General features: G+C 47.2%; 1 protein-coding gene across 1 annotated transcript in view; it reads right to left on the bottom strand.

The window, feature by feature from the left end:
* RBM6 (RNA binding motif protein 6) overlaps nucleotides 1–16,518 on the bottom strand; it is a gene marked incomplete at its 5' end in the record, with an annotated part of 49,080 nt that overhangs the window by 14,989 nt on the left and 17,573 nt on the right. The gene's annotated exons all lie outside the window — the stretch shown is intronic.

The raw sequence follows: 16,518 nt of genomic DNA on the forward strand, positions 1-16,518 counted from the left end.
GGTTCAGTTAGCTGGAGCTCTGCCATGGAAGTGGGAGGAAAACTGCCTGTGGCCTGCTCTAGCGTGGGGCTACAAAGCTGCAGCCTGACACCAGAGGAACCAGGCACAAATACCTCCCAGAAAGAGCAGAAAGAGCGACCAGGGCACAAGGGGGGAAATGAGGCTGGGAAGGGGCAGCTGGCCAGCTTCCTCCACCCCAGACACACCGGGCTGGCCTCGAGGCAGCTTCCTAAGGGGGAATAAGCAGAGGTGAGAGCAGGGAGGGTTCGTCTGACACGGACACAGCCTATGCTCAGGCACACGGGATGCAGGCCTGAGTGCCACCATCACATGGGATGCAATGGCCATCAGGTGACACAGAGCCAAGCCCTGGAGAGCAGCCACCCTTCAGGCCAGTGCAGACAGGTGCCGGGGAGCTGCACATGGCACCATGCCATTTTGGGAGTCACGAGTGAGCTGGAAGCTTGCCGGATGCTCTGACCCTGCAGCTTTGTCATGCTGAGACAACACACAGCAACTATGAACGCGAGCAAACCAGGTCCCAGGGTTCTTGTTCAGAAGTCACAATACACCCATGCATACATTGCTGTGACAAATGTGACAGAGATGCTAGGGAATAAGTAAGGCAGGTGGGAAGCGTTCATGGGAGGGAATCACTTGGTTGACAGCACAACAGCAATCCTTTGCTCCTCCAAAAAGAGTGCAGAAAAGAAAGCTGGAAATGAAAGGCACTACTCAGGCAGTGTGCCACCACCTCCCCTTTCTGGCAGCCTGATTTTACACATCAGGGCTGTTCTTTCCTACCAGGCCTACAGGCACGGAACATCTCAGGGCTTTCCTCTCTGCCACCCAGATTTTCAAGCTCTTCTCTCCAGCCTGCCCTGCCTTACAGAAAGCTGTGCTGTCCCCAGACCTCGCTGAGGCCAATGCGTGCATGCCGAGCACAGGGACTGCTCACAGCCCAGCAGAACACTGTACCTTCACAAAAGGCATGCAAGCAAACATGAGTGAGGAAGACAAACCGAAATCAAGGCTCTGCACATGGGGCTGCCAGCCCCTTTAACGTGGAGGTTCCCATCCCAGGCAGGCACCCATCACATCACACACAGGCCGAGGGCCTTGCCGGGAGAGCAGGCCAGATGCACCAGCCTTGGGGTGGGGAGAGAAGGCAGGGTGCACATCCTCACCAGCACAGCCTCAACTGAGCCCTGAGTCAGGGCCTCTGGAACAGCCCTGCCGTGAGCTCGGCCCAGGGGCAGAGAGTGCTTCCCCTGGCAGGGCAGTACACACAGCTTCACCCTTCCACCAGCTACTGAGAATAAAAGTTGCCAGAAAGCCTTCAGATTGTTTTTCTTTTTATGGAAGACAGTTTTCAAGTGCATGTGGTGCTGTTCTCTGCTGCAAATTCATTTCTTGGAGGCTGCAGAAAAGTGTCACTTGCGTAATTAGTCACTAATTTCCTTAACACCCTGCTGACTGCCTGCTCACTTTGTCGAGCTTGCTCTTGCTGGATTCTGATAGAACCATTTTCAAGGCTGCAGTCATTTAACAGACAGAAATGGATGCTTTGCTCAGGACACAGAGGATACGGCAGCTCAGTGACTTTAAATTCCTCAGTCCCCCATTTCGTTCACAGACCCTGTCCCAAATATTTCCCAAATCTTTATTTATTCTAATCCCTGCCACTCCTTATTGTTTCCTAGTGACATTTTCTTACTTTTCTCTGCAAGATACTTTGGATAGAAACAATCTTCAGTTTAGCAGATCTTTGTGAAACCATGAGAATTCTCAAGAGTATTACAGAGAAGAATGCAAGAGGGCAAAAAGAAAGGGCAAGCAAAGTTATGTTACATCACAGCAGCACCCAGGCAGTAACCATCTCTTCCATCTACATGCTTTACCAGGGACCCCTCTCCTCGACTCATTAAGCCTTGTAGTTCTCCTTGTGTATTCCCAACACTTCCGAGCAGCCTGGCCTCTTCTTTCTGTATCATCAGGCTACAGAAATGTCTCTTTGGTTCTCCCAGAGCAGAATCTCCCCCTCAAACCCAACTGTAACGCAGCGTTGACCCACCAAAGGCATGTTTCAGAGATAGAGTGGCCCCATGCTACCATGGAAGTGAAATGCTGAGGTTTGTGAGGGCACCAGCCAGCTTTTGCTTTTGTCTCCTCATTTCTACATTCAAAACAGAGCAGCAGGACCTTAATGCTGGTATCCATACCTTTCAAATGCAATTATATATATATATTTCTGCTTATGGGTCTGTTGGAGATGCAGTACTGGATTACAAATGATACAGAAGAATGTAAACTGTTGCAGCTAAAGCTATCCAAAAATCTGCACCACTTGGGATAACAGCTAATGGCTTAGCATGCAAACACCATGGCAGCAGGCTCCAACCACCTGAGCGATGTCACCACAGTGCCTGGGGAGAGATGCCATGGAACCACACAGCCTGTTTGCAAGAAGTGCACACAGCAAGCAGCAATGTCCCAGAGCCCTTCAGTGAGTGGAGACATTGATCCATGCGATTCCCAAACCCACAAGAACAGGTTACTTAAAAGAGGGCAAGAAAAGGGAAAACCCCTTAGCCATCATATTTAGATGATGGCACCCTTCCAAAATCACTTTGGAGAGCACGTGTCAGCTGGCCACGAGGCTTCAGCAACAAAACACCAACATTACCAGAGCAGCACTCATGCTCCTTGTCACTGAAGGCATTTAAACCAGCAGAATTTAAAAGATATTGATGTGATTTAAATGGTAAAGATAACCCTGGCTGTCAGGCCAAAGCCAGACTGCGCCGCTAGCACGTGGAAAGCCTGCTCACGAGGCTGCTGTAAACCACCTCTCGTTAAATCTCCTTGCAATAACGTTGCCTTAGCCATCTTCCATCCTGCTCTGTGCAGAGCACAGCTGGCTCACACAGGCAGGGGAGGCTGTGTGCTGCCAAGCCGTGCAGGGCCAGGAGCAAAGAGCAGGTTGGGTCAGGAGGGCAGGAATGGCTGCTCGGCTCCCAGCCAGCACTCCCAGTCAGCTCCTGTTATGCTCACATCTGTTGTCAGACTTCTAATAGTGATGTCTGAGAGTTGAGGATGGGAGAACTTGCTGGAAAAGTGTTGCTGTACTGGGATTACAGAAGAAAACAAATTATCAATTGAACATCTAGCTAACTGTTTTGAAGAAAATGCAGAGCCTCTAAGAGTGATCTAGAAAGTCTGAAACACTTCTGGAGCACAGCACAGTTCCTCAAGTCAGTCCATCTTCTGCTTTTGCTGAATTTATGAATCTATGATCCTACAATTCCATGAATTTGGCCAAAATCTCACTTCAGAGCCTCTTATCAAGGAGCTGACAGCTCTCCAAGCATCACACCCCACAGGTCGCACTTCAGCAGCTGCCAAGAGCTGCCAAACAGCACAGAGACATGGCTGCAGCATGCAGTGCTGCTGTGTAGGATGGCAGAGTGTGCCCAGGCTCTCCCAGGGAACAGTACCTATGTGTTACCATCCCTTATCACAAGAAAGGGCACCTGGGATCACAGCCAAGACTCACCTATGAGTCTCTAGATTCATAAGGATTAGCGAGGCAAAACCTTCTCCCTGGCTGGATGGAATGCAGCTCATGGGAGCACAGAATGCACTGCCTCACATCCATCAGAGATGCCTGCACCCCAAGCACACCATACACAGGTCTTGTCCAGCAGCTGGTTCACACACAACACTGAGCACTGCTGCACCTGATCACTCCCTTATACTGTTCATCTGCTTTGATTAAATGGAAAATATCCATACCATATCCATACTGAAAGCTTCTGGTTTCCACCTTGCTAAGTAGTAACCAAGTCGTAATGTTGACATGGTTCCACATGTTCAAAGTGAACTGAAATATCACTTGCAAACAGATGTAAAATTGCATATGATTACAACACAAGAATGCTTACACGAAGCACAGCAAAGCAGTCAAATTAAAACATCAAGACTAACATCACTTACGTGTTGTGAATTCAGCCCTCTTATGCACATTTACTATAATTAGGATGGTTATCCAAAAATCATTACACAATAATCATTTAAACATGACTTTAACTGATTAATGACTAGACTTTATTGCCTTGGTGAGTCTTGGGATGTAGCCAAGGAGGCAGAGGAGAAGGATGCAGGGGGAGCCCACAGCCCCAGCAGCACTGCTGGCACAGCAAGGGCTCACCATGCAGCACAGCATGCAGAGACAAGGGGCTGACAGCAGCTGTGTGCAACTGCAAATCAGACTTTGAGTTTGGTTTACAAAGCACTCCAATCACACCACAATCTACATGACAATCTCATCCTGTGTTCCTGGCGTGGCACATGCCTCTGCAGAGAGGATAGATGGGGGCTGGCAGGAAGAGCAATAATGCTCTCTCCCTCAAGGTATTCATCTTCACATGCAACAGAGAGGGTCAAACACCTCCAGTCCCTCTGACCCTTGTGGAACTCACAAGGCAGCACCTTCTGGGGATGGAGCAGTGGTCAAGCAGCAAGACACTGGGGGGGTAAGAGTCCAGCTGGATAGATTTCAAAACAAGACCATCTCAACCAAAGGAGCTGGATTCTCATCCTAGTTTTCCCATATGCTGAAGCTTTTATCTCCGAGTTCCTTGGCAGCTGCTGCACAGGGGACTCGATCTACAGAGCAACAGGCAGTGCATCTGCTCACCTTTGACAAAAAGCAGATGAGAAAAGCTGTGAACCCACAAAGCACAATCCATCTGTAATTAAGAAATTAATCAGAAGACTTAGCATGACATGGAGAGATGAGAAAGCGAGCAGTCCAGCCTGCCATGGGTACTGCAGCGATCTGGCATTCCCTACAGCAACAGTAACACCAAGAAAACTTCCAGTGGAGTGGTACATTGACAAAGGCTCTCCACCCCATTCTGGAGCTCCCTGAGCACCTGCAAAGCAGGCATCTTCTCATTGGCCTCGTCTCCCAGTGTGCTGCTGCAGAGCAGCTGATAGCTATGGGCTGCTGCTTCCAGATGCACAGGGGAAGGGGTGAGCTGACTTGGGGCACAGTTATGTGGCTGAGTGGATCCAGCCAACCCTCCTGCGTATTACTGCACATCTCTATTAAGACCAACACTGACATAAATCCTGCACAAGCATTGTGCTAGAGGTGACCTGGGAAGAAGGTAAATTTGGCTCCTGGGTATCAGAGGTGTTGGGGAGCTGAAGAGCATGCGGAATGACTTCGGAGCATTGGTTTCAGCAGCAACCTGGCAACAGTCAGCAAGGTGCTCAGAGCTCACCGCCTTCAATGTCACAGGAGGCCTGAGACAGACGGCCAAAGATGTCCTCAGCAATCCGGCGTTAACAGAACACAAGACACATGGGCATGGTAAATGAAGCTGGCACTAACCCGGGACAGAGGCATTAGGAGGATAACCTAAAGAGTCCTAAAGATACAGCAGCTAGATGTAACGGATTAAGATGCTATATAAGGCTCATCTTATCCCAGACAGCCCTCTGTGCCCCCTTCCCAAACTCCTTTCCCACAAAATCCATTGCCCACCTGCACTGGGACCATCCGTTAGGACTTACAGATGCTCTCATACAGCCCTCCCCAGCCCACTCTTCCTGCCCCGTTATCCAGGCAACGTGTCCTTCAGCACAATCTGCCAGTCTGCATTCTTATTTCCACAGACACCTCACCTACCCTGCTGAGACACCTCTGGTTTTCTTCTTATGATTTCTAATTCTGGATAACAACTGTGCTCTCTTTAAATAAGTCTCAATATCTTTCTACAGCTCGTCCCCCCCCCCACTGTCATCCCTTCTGCAAACACACACAGCAACTGCCTCTCAAACTGTGCCAGCTCTCTACACTTCAGCGCCTGGATTTTTGAACTCCAGTTCCCTTCCAAGTTGGTACTCTCCAAGTGCTTATCTTTTAAACACAGCATTTGCTCCACTTGTTAGCACACTCAGTCCCGCTCCAAGAATGTCACCAAAACAGCACAGACAGGCTGCAAATTAGGGCTTCAGGAAGGATGACAGCTTTGTGTTGCAACTTGAGAAAACAAGCAATATGCCTAGGACTCTACATGTTCTGGGTCCAGATTTGGATGGTAGGCAATATGAATAGCTTCTGCATCTTGTCTCTTGATGAAATCTCAACTCATCTGAAAGGTTACCTTTGATCCGACGAGGCAGAGTGGATCTTTCGCCTTCCACTGAAAGCCCTAACTTCTCCTTTGCCAGCTAATTCTAATCTCCAGCTTCCCTCCCCCCCAACAACTTCCCTCAAGAGGGCACCTTTGCAGAACAGCATTGTAGGGTCGCTGAACAAATGGGAACATTTTAAAAAGAAAGCTTTTTCCATATAGTCAGAAGAGGACAGTGATGGCCAGGAGGAATCTGGAGATAACGCCTTAAAGTGGGCCAAATTCCACAATACTGCTGTTACTGGTGGGGTTCCCATCCCACAGCTAACAGAATCGTGGATGGTTAAGGGTTTATACTATGGGGTAAGCTGAGAAGGGCACAGATATCAAACATTTCTTCCAGCGCCCACAAGAGCACGAATCAGGTTGTCTCCTACATTTGAAAAGCAAACACAAGCTATCAACATTTAAAGAGTATTTAAACATATACTGTATTGAGTGCAGTTATTCATAGATGGCTCTGGGGAGGTGTGCACATGCCTCTGCTTCATCTACACTGCTTTTCTCATTCACTGTGGTCTGCTGCCCGGACCACGTTTGTTCAGCAGCTGCTTCAAACACTCCCTTGGCTCTCAACACAGAGATTTTCTCCCTCTCTCCAAAATGCTGCCCTGGTGCCTGGGCACATTCCTCAGTACTTTGTTAAACAGCCAGCTTCTTTCTCAAAGGTCATCTCAGCCCTTAATGCTGTTAAACAATACAAACATTAAACACATTAGCACAATGCAATTGTATGCACTAATCACCCCAGGACCTTCCAGCACATTTCCCACAGGGGCACCTTACAATTAGCAGCAGTCATTAGGAAACTGGGAGAACAATGAGGAAATGCTCAGCTCCTTACTTACATATTGGACGCACAGTATCAAAACACTGCCAATCAATCCCAGTGCAGAATCGTGCTGGGAAAAAGTCAGCCTGGAAAGCTCTGCCTGAAAAGAGTAAATGTACTCCTAGGTAACTCAGAGCATTTTGTTATGTATTTCAAGATCCCACAGGCAGACTGGAGCACATACCTCAAAGCTCATTTCTGAATTAATTAAGCACCCACTGAATTAAGTACTCAGAGCCATTGCTGGCAATGCTTACTTTGCAGCCAGTGCTCAGGCAAGCTCCTTGGAGAACATCTGCTACAAGGAAAAGACACACAGTCCAGGGAACAGGGAGCAGCTATGTGGATTAAAAGAAGGTTTTGTCCCTGGAGAACTCATTTCTCAATATTCACAAACTCTCATTTAATGGCAAAAGTACTGACTCCAAAAAGGCCAGAGAAAGAACCAGGTGAGCTGCCAGGTGAAATGCAGGAGCAGAGCAACACTTACCCATGCCTTCGAATGCTGCTTCCCATCACTTCACTGTGACCAAAAGCCAAAGCCAGGCCCTTAGCTGTCACACCTGGACAGAGCCAACTGGCACATCTTCAGGCTGGCAGCTGGACAGATTTCTACATGTGAACAAGTACAGTCTCTTAGCAGTTGATTTGGAAAACTGCTGCTTTAACATCTTGGGTCAGAATTCACAAAAGAAGCAAGGCTCAGAGTGAGAACTGAGCCACGTGAGCTCTTTGGGGGGAAATGAGTTTCTCCTGTCAGCTTGGCATAGATGCAACATACACCTGTGAGTAGCACAGCTGCACTAGGCTCCAGCAGCCCCTCCTTCACAGACGTACCAAGCTGCAAGAGGTTCAGCCAGGCAACATCAGGAGTATGGCCACAGCCCTGCTTCCAGGCACGTTCCCACAAGTGCTGAAGGAAGGGCTTGGTGCATTTTCAGGGTGCAGGAGGCAGAAGGTGACAACATCTACAAGGAGATCAGGCTCTGAGGACGACCATAGCTCTACAGGAGAGGACTCCAGCTTTCAGCTGCTCCTCTCAGGAATCAATTTATCCATCGATATGCCTATCACTAAGAGCTGCCTAGTCAATATTTTGGAATTTGCTACTTACATTTAATGACTGGCCCAACAGACACGGGAAGGAAGAAGACTAGACAAGTCATGGGCAGAGAAGCAGGCAGTGGGACAGAATATCAAGCCCATATGAACAGCACACTGTCAGGGCAGGGGAAAGCCCAACACCCAAGCTCTCCTCTCCTGTGACATAACAAGTTGGGAAGAGTCAAACAGACCTTCAAAAACTTATGGTTATAAACATGAAAATACCTTACTCATACAATTAAGACAGCAAGACAGCTACCTAGTGAGAACTCTCAACTTGATTTGATGTGTAAGAAGGCACATCTTAGGATTCTGAAGACTTAAAATTACTTTCTCTAGTAACTCTTCTCCTGAGATTCTCGATGGAAAATACAGCAAATGTTTGCTTGAGCTTTTACTGCCATCCTGGCTCTAATCTGGTACAAGAAACTCATCTGAACATTGCTAATTTTCTTTTGAGACATGGACTGTACGTCACAAAACTCAAGATTTCCCCTGCTGTCTACAAGAACAGCAGAGAATCACTTTCCTCTTCCTGCTCTAAAGAAGATAGTCTCAGAAATCTGAATACTTGAATCTCATGTATTCAGCTTTATAGCCCTGACCCTCATTAAAAACGTACTTATCATATGACACATTTGATTTCAGACCACTTTCCTTTTGGGGAATGTGGCTCCAGGAGGCTGCTTGCTCATCCTATGGAAGACTGACTCAGCGAGAGTTTGGGTGGGATGGAGCAGCGGAGATGCAGGAGGACACTGGGATGTAGCAGCTGCTAGTTGTCAATGCACACACACCGTGCAACAGTGCAGCAGAACAAACCTCAAGGCAGAACTCCACAGCAGACACTTCACTGCAGTCTGTCAAACCTCCATGTCTTTTGTCGCTGCAGAAGGCAGGAGGAATCTTCCACCTCCCTCCTATGCCTTCTTGTACAAACAAGCTTCAGGATTTTTCCCCCACTGCCTTGCTATGAGGGTCCTATGAGCCAAATGTACAGTAAGCTGGTCGCATAGGAGTGCTGAGGACCTCTCAGCTGCTGTTCATACATGGTGAGTGCAACAGGTCACTAGATGTGATGTCAGAAGGAATTTTCCCTCTCTCAAGTGAGAGGAGCACGTGAAGTGTGTGCCTTTCCTCTGAAGCGCAGAGAACGAGACGCACAGAGTGACAGCAATGCTCCAGATTTCCTTCTGCAGCATACAGAGCTTTTTGTAGGTATTAAAGCTTTAATAAGAGTCCTGAAGCTGCCCTGTGGTTTGAGGGAGAATGGGGTGGACAATACTGATTCCTTCTGTGTTAAATACCTGCTTCCTTGCTGCCAGTGATTGATGCATAACACACACAACAGTCCGCTCACATGTCAATCTCACTTCCCACTGCAATCACAATCCATTTCTAGTCAAGAACATTAACATCCCAGTAATAAGTCAAATGGAAACAGAAATTCACAAATAAAAGTTGCTGTGATCACAGCCATAGCTGTGATCTTGCATTGCTTAACTTGTAACACTTGAATTCAACCTGTCACATGCATGATCTTCACAACCTCACCAGAACGTAGCAAAAGACAAGTATCCTTTTTGGACATGCCCCATCAAGGTACCCAGACCTCCAACATAAACTGAGCTGGAAAGAAAACAGACCAAAATCCACATCTGATTTACATTCTGCTCAGACTGCTGGTCATAACCACAGTTATACCGAAAAGCAGAGTTTCTGCAGAAAAGCAGCCTGTCGTTCTCTTAAGCAAAAGCAATTGTGCTTCTGCCTTCCCTGATACCAGGGGGTACGCACTTTGACTTTTTTCCAGCCTCAAGATTCGAGCTTTTACCGTCCAGTTCCAGCATTATGAGAACAGCTCGCACAGCAAGGAATGGAAAAGCAACCACCAGCAGACAGCACAGAGCACGAACAAACAGTCCTGGTGCCGAAGCTAACAAACATGACTCATCAAGTGAAAACTGTAACAACATTTTGGTGTGCTCCCACTTCTGAGAATAGGCCAGATGGAGTTTTAGCACTGGAATCTGGTGCAAAAGCTGGTAAAGCACTCCCTTGACATTGCTGGGAGTGGGCTGAGGACTGCCATCTCTTTCGCTGTGACAAGTCCTGTGCAAACCACTATGCTAATGCTGTGATAGCAATTGATCTTGCTATGGAAATGGAAGTCATAGTATGCTCACTTAGGTGCCTTTATTCACGTAAGCTGGACTCATACAGACACTGCTTCTGTTTCCTTTAATTTCAGTCATATCATCCACTTTCAAGAGTACAGAGGCAATTTCTGAGAGCGCATCCGCAGTTTTTTTAGTCAGCAGCTTGCTTAAAGGACGACTTCAAAAGCATCAAAGCACATTAGTGGCATAAGTCCCACTAACTTTCAAACAGGAGCTGGATCAAAGCATCCCACATCTCCATCCCAAATCACCATCTGACCACACAAACAACCTATCAATTGAAGCAATGCACTAGCTGCACTACAGCTGATTTACCACAACCCTCTGAAGCATCACGATGCTACAGTGATAAACATGTGCTTACACAAGAATATATTTGGAATTTCTGCAGACTTTCACAGAATATCAAACAATCATGAATGTAACCACAATAAAAAACATAACCAGGGCGTAAGAGCAGGCCAGCAGAGCTCTGCTTGTTGTTTTAAGATGAATCTACACCTAAACATAGAATTAGGATCTCCTTGTTGTTAGAGGATTATCTGCTAAGATGTTGAGAAAACAGAGCCAGATTATCTTCACAGATAGAGCAGCATCTGTATCCTGCATTCAAGGACTATCTGAAATCTTTCTGTCTCAAGGCAAAATTCTGCCTACAAGCAAATGGATTGTGCAAGATGCCACATCACACAGGACCACGCTTGGCATGTTGACAGTAATAGAGAAAAGACCACTGAGGTCTTGCTCTGGCAGTGAGTGCCAGATATCCCCGTATTTCCAACAGCCATGCTGGGCCTGAGCAAAGGCCACACGTTGCTGGACGCTGCACAGCAGTCTGAGGTACCCAGCAGGGGTAACTGATGCACTGCAAGCGCCAGTGGATCACCATACAGTCAGACAGAAAGAACTGGACATGGATCTTGGCAATCACTTATAGATCGAGTTGTTTAAACCAACTTTGGGAAATGACATTATTCCTTAATGTCAGACAGCTTAAGCTCCTGACATTTCATATAGAACATTTCATAGAGACATTTCATTGCATTCCAACAGAGAAATACCTGATTACAAGGCACTAGAGATCTACAAAGGAAGAAGGGATATTTCAGAGACATAGCATCACAGAGACTTGCTAATATCAACTGGTAAAAAAAACCAAAAATGTAACCAGAATATAACTGCCAGGGGGCCACAGAAAGAACAGTTTGAATTTGGAGAAGAGTACAGAAGGATGCTTTACCTGGAACATCCCATTTATAGACAGCCCACGTCAGCTTCAGCGCATGGAATGGGTAACTGCAGTACACAACATCCACGTCTGCAGATAACCCTGCTGGCCACCAGGCCACACAACCAGAGATGCTGCAGAACTCCTGCTGGTGCATCTGCCACATGCTTCAAACAGCTCACCAGAAGCTGTCCTCTGGTTACTACAGAACAGCAACCCAGCAGCAGCATGGAAGCATGCAATCCTCACCTACGCCAGTGGGACTGAAGGAAAATAGGAGGGTAAGATTTTTGAGTGAGATCAGGAAGGCAGAGGGACAGGGCAAGAAAGGATCAGATGAGTAGACCAAGAACACGCAGCTTCAGGACTCCTCCAGTTAAATGGGCACACATTTTAAGTAAGTTGGCTACCAGGGTTTGCTTCCTGAGACAGGGCAGGACAGAGCTGTGAAGTAGGAATTTGTAGTTTTAACTGACAAAGGTTGGAAAAGCCACACTGATGGTGGCTACCACTAGCTGAAGGAAGTGTGTGAGGTCTTTTGCAGAAGATCCCTTACCACCTCCCATGCCAAGGGAAGAAGGGACTCAGAGGACTCACATAAGCTTGAAAAGGTGAGATGACAGAAGAAGGTCCAGAGAAGTGTTTCGGGTACCGGAATTTTGGGTGTTTTACAACACAAATAATCCTTCCACACACAAGGAACACCTCTGCCACTCAGAGGTCGGTCAGCCTTCCTGACCCCTGGAGCAGACACAGCACTCGTCCCGGTGCTGCTGCAGGACGTGTGCCCACACAGCACTGCAGGTCACAGGCAGACCCTGCCAGCACCTGGACCTCTTGCTGCACGCTGCCTCCCTGACCTCAGAGGCTTGCAGTTCCTACCAAACATCGGTACAGCACAGCCATCAGTGAGACACGGGTGGGAATGAATACATGACTGACTCAATATGGCAGGCCTCGGTGACGTCAGGCCCCGGTGAGCTCATGATGAGGTCAAACACTGAATCAGACACAAAAAATACAAATGGGTTGTGCTGCCTGGAAATCCAACCAGGCAGAACTTTGCATAGGTCACCGGCACATGAAAAATTATGCAAGACACTCGTTTCCTAAACCAGCAGTATGCTGACAGAAGAAACACAGCTGAGGTGCATGAGGCTTCTCCCTCTCCCTGTGCACACACAAAGCTGAAGACTCTACAGGGTAATTCTAGAAATCCACGTGGTCAAAAGCAGGGCAGGTTCAAAAGGGAAAAAAAAGATGCATGCGCAATGATATGATCCTAGAAAACTTCACAGCCCTCATAAACAACAGGAAAAGCAAAAGACTACATCAGCTGATAATCCAAGGAGGAAATATTAAAGGCAAGACTCTCTCCAGTGCTCTTAGCCTAACAGACAAAGGGGTTTCAGACTATTGGTGGACACCCTCAACTGCTAACACCACTCTGAACTGCAGGTTAAAGCGACCATGGGATGCAGTGAGTTTGTCAGGTGAGTAAATGATAGATGGAAACGCCCTTGGGGTTCAGTCAGCCTCCTTTGCAGGGGGCATTCTGCAGGTTCTGAAGAAAAATCTCAGACTCCGCAACTCAGTACGTGCTACCGAAAGGATAACAGTCACTTCTTGCATCCAGACTCATGCTTTCTCTTTAAAATCACAGCAGTGCTCCTTTCACTGAGCGCATCAGCAGCTCTCAATAAGCACACACAGCTACAGGTCTCCAGAGCAGAAGCATTCCCAGGAGAACAACAAGCTCCTTCTGCGTTTAGCTGGGAAGGCAGCGAGATGTGACTGGCTGCTGCAAATGCTTTGAGGACAGAAAGTCCCAGGCTCTGCCTGCTGTCAAAGCACCTCGTGGATTTAAACACCAACAGCTCCAGCAAAAAGCTTGTGAAGGCTCATCTATTCCAGAAGCTGTGTTCACACAAAATGCAAAGCGCTGCAGTGAATGGATATAGAAGGGGATGCAGAGGAGGAGAAACACACAACTGTTGTTCCCAACTGCACAGTGGTTGAATATGCTCAATTAAAGCAAGCACCCACAAAATACCCCTGTCCTGTGAGAAAGGAGCAGGGAAAAGAGGTAGCACTGTGCTCAGCAGGCAGACTGCATGGCACACAGGGAAACTGCTCTCTGACAGGCACTGCTTGCAGTGCAGGAATGCACGGGGCAAGGCTGGGAGCAGCCAGTCCTGCATGTTCCTCGAGACCCCCACAACAACACACAGCAGGTATTTTTACAAGCTGATGCTACAGCTCTCCCATTTTTGTCCTCTTTCTTTAGAAACAGAAGGAAAGGATTTAGTTACTAGCAACTAAAGCTAGGCAAATAACACCACCAGTGTTGCTAAGGTTGGGGCCTGAGAGGACTTGGGAGATGCTTACTGTAAAGTCAGTCAAGACAAATCATTTGCTCCTAAGCTACAAGTAAATATCCCAATTCCATCAATGTAACAACCAGATCCACCTCTGTGAAAACAGCCACACATCCAGGCAGCAAGCAGCAGCATCTCCCTGCCTCTCCTCCATCAGCTGCCTTTAAGACAAGCAGTGTGGTACACAAAGGCAACTTCCTTTATCCCACCCACCTTCTTGAACCCAAGAACAAGGTCATTATGTGCATTTCTTCTACAAACAGAGGAGGAGGATGAGAGAGAATTCAAGTACCCAAACGAATCCACGCGTATACAGACAGCTGTGGGACACACTGCCAAAGCTGTCCCTCAGGAAGCCAACATGGTGCCCACAGGCAGGAACACTGCTGCCCTGCAGCTCTGCCAAGCCTGACTGCAAAGGAAACACGAGATAAAGGACACACACACACTGCAATGTCTCAAAGAGAGAATGAAGGAGGAAAAGATTAATTGGGGAATAAACTGCATGACGTAGCAGACAGAAATCCCATTTTCCATTTAAAATATTTATGCCTCTCAAAAGGAAAAGCAGCTCATCAGAAACAAAAAGAAGGCCTCATTAAAGTCAAACCACAATCAGCTTGTAACAGAAGACCAACAGAATCACCATAACCACCAGGTTGAATGAAATAGAAACAAGTGCTGCACCACGTTCTGCAAAATAACAGCCACACTGTCCTACCAGGGACAGAGGAGCAGGCAGCCAGCTCTGTGCTCCCATTAACTGCAATCCAGCACAGCTCACATACAACAGATGGACCCTCTGAGCTGTGATAAATTGCCACCACCACCATCAGCAAGGCAGGAGTTATTTCAGTTACTTGAGCTGTGGCCATTAATACAGGGGGAATAAAACTCTCTTGCAAAATTTGGGCAGCACAGAAGATGTGCGCTTCCTTCCTGCAGCAGATTGACCCCAATGGATCTCAGCAGGCACATACACATGGTGGAGTAACTGAATGGAGGGTGTTGGACCTGGTAAATCTGCAGGTTGCAAATTTGGGAATGGTCTACGCAGAGTAAAAAAGATTTTCCAACAAAGGAAATAAAGACTACAGGGATGTAGGGAGGAAAACAGTCGTTCCTCAGGCAGGAACAGTTTAATAAGCTGTTTAAAGCGCATCAAAAAGACGATGTCTGCAAAACAAATTTATTTCTAGCCTGCAGAAAACTGAAAAAGAGGCAGGCTGGCTAGTGAGTTGCTAGAGTGTCGCCGTGGGCTGACACTGCTTCACTATTTATGCTGTCACCAGTGATTAAATTTGACAGAAGAGTCGATAACCTTCTGAAAATAACTGAACTATCAGAGACTGAGCTCCAGCTAACACAGGTTTAGGTCTTGCATCCTGTAGAAATCCACACAAACTGCCAGTCTCCAGAGGTGATCTTACACCTCTACCCATGAAGGCTCTAACATGGGCTATCCATTGTCTAAGGACAACTGAGTCACACCACTCCCTTTCCGAATATCTCTATTTGGGTTTCACTGAGAACTTAAAAGTCAGCTTCTTCCCTGGCAGCAAGCCAGATACAAGCCTTTGTTTATATATTCCTTAACTAAAAGGAAAAAGGGTTTATAATCACCCAGTCTGAAGGCCTACCCTAACTGCTGCTTGAAGGCCAGTCAGCACTTCCTCACGTGCACACAGATTTACTGGTGATCTTAAGGTACTCTGTCCAGTTTAGGGCCTGCTGCTTACAGGCTCTCTGCCGTAGCAAAGGACCTAATCTAAGTCAAGCACCTGCCAAATACATTAGGATGCTCAAGCAGAAGGGGGAAAGGAGATATTAACAACGGGAAGTGGAGGAATTCCCAAATTCCACACCTCTGTGTATTTGGGAATGGCACTTGCACAGAGAGACATCATTTCATGTGGTGAGAGCTAGGGAGGGACTATGCAGAGGCATTTGGTTAAAGGGAGTGACACACGTAATTATGTATTTCTCAGTGACAACACAGTAAACTAGGAGTTGTTGCAACACTGAAGGGAAGACAAAAGTTGTTTCTGATGGTAAAAAGCAATGAATAATTCTGGAGCCTTCTCTAGCTGTGCTCCGCCTTCCACCATCCTGTAAGAATGCGCCAGGCTCTTTCCCAGCAACAGAATTATTTCTGTAAAACGTTTTTCTAACTTGCAATACCTCTGTAACTGAAAATAGAGGCAAATGCAAGCGCTTAGTGGGACCTCTGAAACCCCAGCTGTGAAGACTCATTAAGTGTAAGCACATTTGTGCACTTGCACAGCTCAAAATCCGACTCATGACTCTCCTCCCATGACAGCGAGACATGGGATTCAGGTAAAAAAAGGCTTTTGATAACTGATTTCAATTCTTACTCAGGCAAATTAGGAGGAAGAAGGCAGCAAGAGAGGAGATGTGAGGGATGTAGCAAAGATATGGGAATCGATTGTTTTTCTTGGGTGAGCCCTCACCCACAGTTCCAAGGCACAGACAGGCTGGTGTGAAATGGAAACGATCTTTTATCTAACAAGTGTTCTGCATCTCGCTTCTGTCTAGTAGCCCACAGCTCTAGCCTCAAATGTCAGGTCAC

This window comes from Tetrao urogallus (assembly GCF_951394365.1).
Source record: "Tetrao urogallus genome assembly, chromosome: 10".
Classification (NCBI taxonomy): Eukaryota; Metazoa; Chordata; class Aves; order Galliformes; family Phasianidae; genus Tetrao; species Tetrao urogallus.